The sequence below is a fragment of the Pinus tabuliformis genome, chromosome 7 (genome assembly GCF_031772625.1).
Source record: "Pinus tabuliformis cultivar Carrire ecotype Pingquan chromosome 7, CPIR1, whole genome shotgun sequence".
In the NCBI taxonomy this organism is placed as follows: domain Eukaryota; kingdom Viridiplantae; phylum Streptophyta; class Pinopsida; order Pinales; family Pinaceae; genus Pinus; species Pinus tabuliformis.
In genome coordinates, this window is record NC_142293.1 from 1,081,268,730 (window position 1) to 1,081,280,344 (window position 11,615).

Genomic DNA, 11,615 nt, shown 5'->3' on the forward strand with positions numbered 1-11,615 from the left:
CATAGATGACTAGGTTGATTAGAGGATGAGAAATAGTTTCAGTAAGGGGGTGATGATGAGGCTCATCAATACATATATTATATGGGTCACAATGTCATCCTCCATATTATTAAATTATCTTTTTCTCACACTTATCTACAAATTTTGTTATATTATGCTTAGTGTGAGGAGTAAATATGTGTTACTATCCCATGTGGACTAATGTGTGTTAAATGTAGGAATTGGAGAACTTTTGAGATGATTTGAGTGAAGGAACTGAAAGTAAACAAGCAAGAGAGATTCTAGGGGATGGTCCACCTCTTTAATTCCTCAAATCAGTCAAAGATCCCCCACTCTATCTCATCAATTCAATGTCATTGGTAACCAAGCAGGTCGAGTTCATTGGCAATCGAGCCAGTGCAAGTCAAGGAAGAGTTAGATTCACCTATTCTCAAGTTAGGGAGGAAAATATCCATATTTTCTAGGGAGTTGTTGGTAGATCCATTTTTGTATAAATAAACCAGCTAAGAGACTCATTAGGATTCAAAGTTTTATTATAGCCAAGAGGCCATTAAGCTAAATCACATTTGACTATTATTCTTATCATGTATTTGCCACTTTTTGAATGATGATGAGAATTTGTTTTAGATCCAGCATTGAGTTGAATTAGAAGCTGAAGCACTTGGGTTAGGGTCCAACCCTAGCAGCAGAATTTCCTCTCTTTTCTCTATATTTTTAGGCTATAACGTTCACTAGTTGTTGTAGTTTATTCATGTCTCTTTTAGCTTAAAAAATTATTAAGTTGTTGGTTTATTCATGCTTCCATTATCTTAGAGGATAAATTAGTTGTTGCATTGCAATAGAGTAGAATATATCAAAAAGATTGTGATAGTGACCCCTATCTCATCTCCCTCATGGGATCATGATTAGAGGACTCGACTCTCACAACCCAAAAATGGAGTTTGATTTCTTGTCAATTGCATCAATCAATTTGTAGCATTAGTTGGATAGTTGTTTATGATTTATTGGAAAGAGTTACACTTTTTGTTTTTATTCTCCTTATTTTTTTAGCTTAGAAGATATTTCAGTTCATCAATCAAGTTCTTAGGAGCAGTTAGATTAGTTTTTCCTTTCAAAATCAATTAATCTTTTCCATATTAGCATAAAACAGTTTGCAAATGAAAAGTAATAAGTGCAGGTGTTATGTTAGGATTTTTGATTTGCAAGCAAGGGTCCTTTCCACCATCTCCATTTAGGCCATGTCCCTATTTTGTTGATGCATTCCAACCCACGTTCCAAACCTCTATTTCCATGTCACCGTGAGAAATCCATCTCAGCCAAACTTAGCCTTCTTCAAGTACTGGGCTTGGCTAAGTGTGAAGATCACCTTTCCCGCACTGTTCCCAGTTGTCATACACCCTTCCAACACTTCATGTCACCATTCTTACTCTCCAAAACCTCTCAGCCAACTTCTTGTAGCATTTCAGGATATCCTATAGTAGTACAGGACATCCTGTAGCAAAATCCTATAGCTCACTTGTAGCAACGTGTGTTGACCATGTTTTGACCTGGAATGATAGCTTAGCCTTGTTTAGAGAAGCTCCACCCCTCAACTTGGCCTCCATGACTAGAGGTGCCACCTAGACCAGTCTTTTCACTCATTTTCCTTCCTGTAAGATCAAATAGCATTAGTTCTTTGATTTCTGAATTTAGCAATTAGAAATTTATTTACTCTGTAAGTGTGAATTAGATAGTAAATGCATGCATTCTTGAATTATGAAATGGTAGAATAATCTTATGTTTTCAAGAAATCCCAATAGCTATATGATTAAATGCAAGTTAGGATAGCTTCCTTTTTGCAAAGTAGCATAAGATTGGTGTCATTTCATAGCATTTACAAGTTGGAAATTTTCATCTTCTGAGTGTAAAATCATTTACTTTCTCTTCACTAGGAGTAGACTTCACATTCTTCTTTCAGTAGTTAGAGTTCGTTCATTTCAGTAGAAGGATGGTCTGGAACCTTAATGTTCAAGAGCCCCTGTTGATGGTGGCATGAGTAGAAAAATGCATCTATTATGTATATAGCACTATCACCTCTAAGTTTGTACGAAACCCTGGGTTGATAAGGTAAAGTTGGTAGTTTTGGGATTTGCAACATTCTTTCCACAATACTGGGGCTCATCAAGTTGCACTTAGTTCAATAGAAGCATAGTACATGGATGTTGTTCAAGCATCTTGTGAGGTTATCTGGATGAGGAAGATCCTTGTTGGGTTATTTGTTTAGTAGATGGATCCTACAGTGATTTACTGTGACACTAAGATATGTATCAAACTCTATGAGAATCTAGTTTTTCATGATCATTCCAAGCATATTGACATCCAATATCATCATCTATGAGATTGTGTACAGAGGAGAATCATGTTACTGGACGACTTTCCTATAGAGGAATAGGATGCATGCATCTTGACTAAGGCATGGTCAAGAGGAAAATTTGAGTTCCATAGAGGTAGGATTGTTGTATCTAATAATTTTTTTCTTGTTGAGAGGGAGTGTTTAAAATGCAACAAGAAAATCTTAATTTAATTTTGTCCTTGAATTAAATTAGGAATAAAATTTTAATTGCACGTCACTAGACAACTTATAGGAGTTAACTAAGTTAATTTTACTTAGTTGGCTTAGTTAATTAGAGTTGAGGGTGTTGCATTTAATTGCTCAATTATGTAATTTCACCCTTTTAACATGAGATAAATCTCACATAAGTAAAATAAAAGGTGAAAAGGGATGCATTTTAGCCAAAAAACTAAGGTAAGTTGAACTTGGGTTTCTCTCCCTATAATGGAGTGGAAAATAGTGTTGTAACAGATGCCCCCTAATGCATGAGGTAAGAAGAGAAACTAATGGCCAAAATGAATTACAATAATACTCAATGCTCAAAATGGGAGGAAGGAGCCAAAACTACAAAGTTGGATCGAAGGAACTCAAGTGTGGAAGTCTCAACACTACTCATAATATCCCTGAGGCTAGCATACCCATGCTTGGTCATAAGAAAGTACTAAACATGGCCACCATAAAATACATTGTGAATCCATGACATGAAATGATAGAACATGGCCACGAAGAAATCCACAATGGATCCATGTGACTCAACAGATAGAGAATAGCCACCAACAAATATGATGTGTATCTATGTTACAGTATACATCAGTAGGTCTATGTACACATGACAAATAGATAAGTGTCCCAAATAGCTCTCAAAGTACATAAACTATACATAAATCCAACGCAGCCTAGGAAGGATGCCATATAAGAGTGAGATGTCCCTAACCCGGGGTCTTTGACATAACCCTGATGGTATGAATCTACATCATGCGAATAAATTAGCTAAACTCAAACATGGTAAAAACCACTTGATTACCATCCAATGAGGTAAACCAGTAATAGACATGAGGGTATCCACCAATGATCGAAATGGACCCAAAGGTACCTAGTACAGTCCACTAAGTGTGAATAGATGAGATGATGTTGAACAACAGTGAACTCGATCAATCAAGAACCAATGATATATACCCACTGTCAATCATGAGGAAGCCTGCCACTAACGTCTGCAAGCTCCAAGGTACTCTTGGTTCCTAGATCAATCTCCTAGATAATGAGCTGAAGTCGACAGGAGAAGATCCGTCGAAGGAGGGCCTTAATGTATCCCCCATCAATCGACACAGAACATACCAAGATGATGTGATGAATGGATGAAGTCATGAAGCAGTGAACTGCAACTGACAAAAGGATGGTCGACTCAAAAAGGTCAACAGGATACTACAGATGGCTGACATAGGCTAAGACTTCCCTTGAACACATAGTGGCATGACACAAGAGTGACTTGGCAGCATGACTAATGAGAACCATCTGATATCATGCAATGACATAGGAGGCATCGAAGCATGCTCCATATGACTAGAAGAGTAACCAAGCGGAGGAGTAAAGAGACTCATATGGATGGTACGAATCCTAGTAAAGCTAAAATCCAATTGTGAGATAATGAGATAGAAAAGTGTTGTGTTCAAGGGTAGTAAAACTAACGCTGCAATTTCAATGACTAATGGAAAAATATTCTCCCTCTTCTCTCTTTTTTTTTATGATTTCCTTTTTCGTAACTAGTCTATCCCATTCGAGAAAAGGGTTAAAATTATATTGGGTAGACAACACTTTAGGTACTTTAACGAGCGTGAAATATACAAGTTCACTCAACAATCTTTTCTAAATTAAGGAGTCTGAAAAGAGATTAAAGAAAACTCCCCTTGGAGGAACAAGTGGTATAGAGGGTAGCAACTAGTTCCAGTAATGCTGGAACTTCTCATGACATAATGAGGGAAAGAGCCTTGCTAATAGGACCACCCATTGCAGTGGTTCCTGCAAGAAAGGGTAAAACACCAAGTGAAAGAGGATGGTTGGCCAAGCAGATGATGATGATGGAAAAGAGAAACCGAGGCTCAATATTGCAAAAATAGGTTGATAAAAGTGGTAATCACAAGGGACAAAGTGGTGGAATCCTCCTGGGGTAAAGCTAGAAATATGACAAAGAAGAGGACACGAGGCTCAGATTCTAAGTCATGGTGGGTCAGAAGGAGGGATTTCGAAAAGGAGTAGAAAATGACTGCATGTACACCAACTCGTAAAAAAGGTGCTAACTAGGGTATCCATGAGAAGGTAAGCTCTACCTCCAAGAAATGACATGCATAATGGAAAGTGGTGATAGTCACAACTTGACGGGGTTGGACCTAAGGCAAAATGATGGAATTGATGGTCAATAATGCATCGATGATAGTGATATGTGACCTACCCCTATATGCCAAAGAGGAAACATACCTCAGGCCCAATAGATGTCACAATAGAAATTCCATCCTATCCTGAAAAAACCATCCAAAAAGACTAGACCCATGGTTAAATGACATAATGAAAGAAATAAACATGGGGAGGTAAAAAAAAGATCATTTGTTTCTTGATTTTGGAAGTTATAATTTTTTTGATTTTGGGCATAAATAAGGCATAAAAAATACTCGCTTCACACACCAAACCAAAAAATGAGATAAATCATCACTCCCATGTACAATATGTACAAGTGCAACTCAGTGTAATAGGTCATGTCAAAGTGTGCCCACAGCCGAGTACAGGCCAAGGGTTTATATGCATGAACTCATGGAGAATGAGGTGACCCTATGGATCATCAGTGTGGGGCCATGCCAAAGGAAGTAAAACTACCCAATCTGGAAAGGTTGACCATGCCAAGGTGTTAATTTTAGATAACAATGATATGTTTTATGCTTAAGAGTAATTTTACTTTGATTTTCTTACTAGCCCAATATCAATATCCAGATTTGCAATCACATCAACATGACAGTAAAATGTAGATACATAAAGAGTAATTGTAGAAGACAAGCCAAGACAAGAGGACACAATATATAGCACTGGCTAGGGACAAACCCCAATGTGGGGAAACCCTTAATCAATTATTCTTATTATTCTTCAAAAGTTTAGCACAGAGAGAGTACAATATACAATATTCACTTGCCCAATCAAAGTGAAATCTACCAAGTCAAACAAAAGTAACAGAAATCCCTAACTAGAAAGTCAACACTAATCAACAAGGCATATTTTCACCTCTAAAACATTTCAGTCAAACTCGGTCAACTCGACCTCCAATAGCTAGTCAAATCAGCCCAAAAATAGTCTAAAAATATCCAGTCAAGTCTGGTCAATAAAAGGCAAAACTGCAACAAACCCTTCTGCAGTCAACGCTGGTCAAACAACCTCGATTTTTGTGCACAGAAATGTAGCTTACCCAAATAGAAATACCCCTTACAAAAACACAGTCAAAATATGTCAAAGTAGGTCAACACTGTTCAAAACAACCTTCCTACAACTTTGGTCAACATTGGTCAACGCAGGGACAAAAACCTTCCTTCTTCGCACATGTGGAGAGATGCCTCATAAATCTGTACCCAATCAATGAAGGATAGAGAAGAATATGAGTGAGTGAGGTAACAAAATGAGGAGGAGGCTCCTTGTATTTATATGCAACATTGTGGGCTTCAGGGTGCAAATTAGATGGTTGGTCGACCTTGACAATTTGTCCATAATCAAAATAAATTCATAATTCCATTTGTACATGTCAGAATGGGATGATCTTTAGATCAATTTTACACCTCTCGGAGAGAGGAATCGAATAAAAATATGAGCTACCTCATATGAGCTGTCTAAGGTGAATTTTGACCCCTGTTTCCAAATTTAACATAGGGACATTCTAACATAGTTGAAATTTCAAGATTAACCTAAAAACATAAGGGAGGATCAAGACATAAAGTGGGTACAAGACACTCATCCACAGGTGGTAATAAGTTGCACAATTGATTGACAAGTTCAGCATTAAAATCCCAAGACTTGACTTGGTTCATGGGTGGCAACTTCAAGGAACACCAAAAAGGTGCCCCTTGAGTCAATTCGAGATTTAAAGTGTTGTCGAAACCTCGAAAATCGATGCAACAACATGGGGGAAAACCACCTGGTCAGGGACATGAATACCATCCCTTATCCATTTGGATTAGTGGCTTCGACTGATTTAACTAGGTCTAGTTACCTTCTCTCAATCTCCAATGACTTAAAATATGACTTTCATCCACCAATGGAGAATAGACATCAAATCAACCCTCTTGTTGATTAGGTAAGAAATTGACCTTTAAGTCGATCTGGGGTTCAACCAAGCCACGATTAAGCTGTGCTTTAAAATTAACCTAACCTATTCTAACCTAACTAACTCTATGATACTATGTTAATATTAATCATTAATCCTAAAGTAAAATTGTGTTAAATATATGTTAGTGTGATCCTAATACTAAGCTTATGCTAAGTTTCTAATGTTAAATACTTATGATATATTAATGTTACCCTATAATACTACAAATATTGCTAGACTACATTAACACTAAAATTATATATTCTAACTTTAAAAAGTAATAGTTAATTACTTATTCGAAATGTAACATTATAACTAAACTTGTTCTAATGTTAATGCATTTATCTATTTATTATACATTATTATCTATTAAAGTTAATGTTTTTAGTTCAAATACTAATTAAGAATTAACATACTTAAACTAACTCTAAAAAAGAATAAGGTAGTTTCAAATGCCTCAACTATTAAATGTTAATGATTGAAACCAAATTTATATGCAATATGTTAAATTAATCCTTATGATTGATTTTTTAGTGTTTTGAATAAATATTAGAATCAATCAAGAAGATTAATTGATATAAGGGCTCAACCTTGCCACTGAGAACTAAGATGTTTGCCTCTAACGAAAGAGGAATTTATGCAGAATTATTTACAAATGCAAAACTAATTTAAAATGAAAATCCTATCTCGAACTAGAATGGGATAGCCCTCTCCTAATCCGGGAGAACATTAAATAAAACAGGGGGAACGACTGGTTTATGAACAAATCCACCATGTGATTTCCATTAACTAAAAGAAATAGTTCATATTAATTAAAGGAATAAAAAATCAAAATACATTTGGATTTAAATGATAAATAGTTATCATTTAACTCATATATACTTTAATGAATTCATTATAGATTCGATCTCATTCTGCTTCTTGGAGATAGCTACTGGAAAGGTTCAACAACATATCAAAATTGAACCAACAATAGTGTTAGCTATCAACAAGAAATACTATTTAGAATAAAGATCGAAATCAATTACAAAACATTAACAAAAAAAAAGAAATCAACATTCCCATAATAGTGCACAAGAATAGGAATTCATTTAGACAATGCCAAAGCTTCATACGAAATATGCATTCTTTGAGAATTTCATACCTATGATCTCATTGTCTACAATAGTGCTAACCAATTAAACAGAGCCGAAAAACCCTCTTTCCATCTCTACAATGCCTCTCTCTGTGCAAAATAGTAGTGCATAAACACAAATTTATTCATAGTAGAGAATCCCATGTACTGGGTCGCGACCTCCATCTATGCGTGGATCTAAATCCCCACCGAAAAATTATGATAGCCTCGTCTCCTTTTTTAGATCTGGAATCCCCTTCCATTAATCTTAGATTCTGTGAGATCTTTACAATTACGTGGATTTGATTTCAACATCCAGGATTTTCATTGTTGGTGGCATACTTATGTTGATGTTGGCGATGAGTGCAAAAATTGTAAAATTAGATTTTATCACTCAACATATCACTCAAAATTTTCCATTTAATAATCCTTCCCAAAATTTCAGCAACATATATTTTTTTCATGGAAAATTAGCTCTCATTGGTTTTCGCTAATCGTTGTTTCCCTTTTGTTTCATTATTGTACTTTTTTCCACTTATTTTGCCATGAATACCTGTAGACAAATAAATTCAAATGTCAACTAATGGTAAATAAACTTAGCACAATCAAATGAGAAATTGGCAGATTGAAGTAGCTATAGCCATAACCATGGCAGGAAATCCGATCCTCAAATTCATTTTTCATTTAAGAAATATGAATCTCAATATTTGGAGTTTTCGGTTCCAAAAAATGGGATTTCTAATCCTTATTACTAGATTTCTGCAAACAAAAAATATTTAAGCAATTAACAGTTGGCCAAATACAATAATTCGATGGCAAATTTAGTAATGATAAAGTAGCCAAAGCCCACACTTTTCTCATAATTTAAAATGACAAGCCTTGTAGAAACGTGTGCCACATGGGGGTTGTATGTTGCATGATGAGCGTCAATATTGCAGCAAGCATGCTACAACTCCTGGGCTACTAGCTTTACTTATCAACCTGGGGTTTGTACAAACCTTGAGGTGACAGTGCTATATGCACAAGTAGAAGTGAAAGTCCTACCTGTTGTCACTGTTCATCTGGCGAGAGACCCCAGTGGTTCCAATCTAGACTTTATAGAGTCAGAAGAAGCTTGATTCTTTGATGGAAGAAGAGAAAATCTATTCTAAGAGAGCTACTCTACTATAGTAATGAAGAAAACAACATGTTATGCTAAATCACACCATATCCTAATTAACCATTTAAACAAATATGCTAAACAGAATTGCTAAATCAACACTAACCTAATGTTTCTATCTAAGTTACAGAAGTAAAGAGCATCAAACCAAACTAATGTGTAAGCAAGGAAACTAAACTAAATTTGTTTTCATGTTTTTTTTTTTTTTGGTAAAATCAAGCATGCAAGGAGTTAAGCACGAGAGAAAGCGAAGATCAAAATCAATGAAAGGAAGAAATAACAAAGCAGCAGTGCATGGGAACCGTTGGATCAGTCAGATCAACGAACAATATAAATGGAAGACAAGTGGTGAAGATCGTATCATAGGAGATTAAGTGAATAGATGGACGAAAAGGACTAATGGAAGATAAGCAACAGAGATCTTATTGTAGGGGATTAAGTGAATAGATGGAAAAACAGGATTAACAAAAGATGAATTGCGGAGATCTTATCGAGGGAGGTTAAGTCAATAGATGGACGAATAGGATTAACCTAAGATGAATGGCGGAGATCTTATCATGGAAGGTGAAGTCAATAGATGGACGAACAAGATTCACGGGAGATGAATGGTGGAGATCTTATCACTGGAGATGAAGTCAATAAACGGATGGATCACATCAAGTCATGTGTCAATAGAAGGGTGGAAAACGTGCAGAATGATGGAGCGGGTTTTCGTAGGTGGTAAGATGTTTCTCACACACCCTCAAAGTTGTAAGAAGAATTCCTAAATTTTACGCGATTAGCCTAAGTGAATGACACGTAGCATGATAAAACCACTTTTCTCACATGCTCTCGGGTGGATACCAGCCGTGTAAGAATTTGTGTGAGATTGTGCAATAACCATTGGATCATGCAGGATTGATTAACGGTGGAGATCAGACAAGCTAGTTGGCAATCGGGTGAGGTGATACCCATTGGATCAGGTGAAGTAGATCGACGGTGGAGATGTGCAGCACCTAAAGTCTAATATTGAAATGAATATAGTACACTCGGTTAACGGCGATTGGTCAAGTTTGTTATGGATCGAACAGTAAGGAGATCTATAGGTATAATTTGATTAAGACGTGATTTATTGCCTTCTGCATATATATGCATGAGGAAAGTGCTGAAGGAAATGAGAATATGAGTGAGATCTTATTACAAAAAGATAACACTAAAATGAACCAAGGACCAAATCAAGATGACAAACTCCAAAGCTCATGCAAGAACTAGAAATCTGTGTTTTTGGGGTTGCTGAAGGGTCTCTTCCTCAAGTCATGGTCCTAGAGGGAGGAGGTGGGGCCGAGACACCTACTGGAAAACTTATGTTGATCTTTTTCTCCTTGCTAACCTGCTAACTGAAAGAAGGCACAAATGGAAGAAAACTAAAACACAACCAATCTACGCTACATTGCTGTAATGGAAATGCAACTACTTAAGAAAATGAATGATTAAACCATGAATCTATGCGCTAGACTGTTGTAATGGAAATGCAGATACTAAAGAAAATGAAAGATTAAACCATGAATCTACGCTATCATACATGTAAAATAAAGAGGAACCTTAGTTGCTAGGGTTGGGCCCTAACCAAAGAGCTTCAACCCTATGAGTTAACTCAGTGTTGGCTCGAAACAAAACATATTCTTATTATCAAAACAATGGATTACATCAAAAACTGTCACAAGTCTTGCAGCTTGAAAATAAAGTAGAATTTTTCAATCAAAAGTTTGAATCCTACTGAGGTCTTATTCCTCTCTACTTGTACTTCTAAAGTCTCCAATGACTTCCTTAAAATTAGGGAGGCTCAGCTCCCAAACTTGAGATAAACTGGTGCTTTGACTTTCACTTACTCAGCTGCCTTCTAGTCCTCATGATTTGGCTATTTGCACTCCGAGCTGATTGAGGAATATTTGAATGGAGGGGTAGTAAATGAGGAGGATTTACCTCCTATAATTCCTCTCCCTTCTCCCATTCAAGTTTTGACCAAGGCCTTTGCCAAAATTCCTTGCTTTTATCCTTTAATCTTGCATTAAATGCACATTAGACCATAAACAAAATATCCAACTCTAACTCATCTCATAAACAAAATATGATCAAAAGTATACAATAAGTTGTGAGAATAGTTGGTTTGACTAAGCTAGGAGGTGAATTAAGGCCCATATAATTACCAGTGATGGGGCTCATCATTGCGTTGTCATTTGAGTTGTTGATGATGACGTAGTTCTGTGTGAGCTCATCCACTTTGTATTTACGCAAAAATTACTAACTTGATCACTTTCTAAAGTTTATTCTTCACTCATATTTAAATCCATTTTCATCTTTACGTTACATTATTATGGTGGAATTACATATGAGGTGGGTTAGTAAACTTTTATGAAAATAATGTGTGTTTATTAAAGGAAAATTTACATGATGACAGATATTACAATGTGCCATATATATACACAATAGTGATATAATGTACAAACTTTTCACACTATATATATATATATATATATATATATATATATATATATATATATATATATATATATATATTGGTTTCTTGTGATAATTATGTTTTGGGAATTATGTATGGTGTGGTTTAATATAACTCATAATAACATATACAATATAA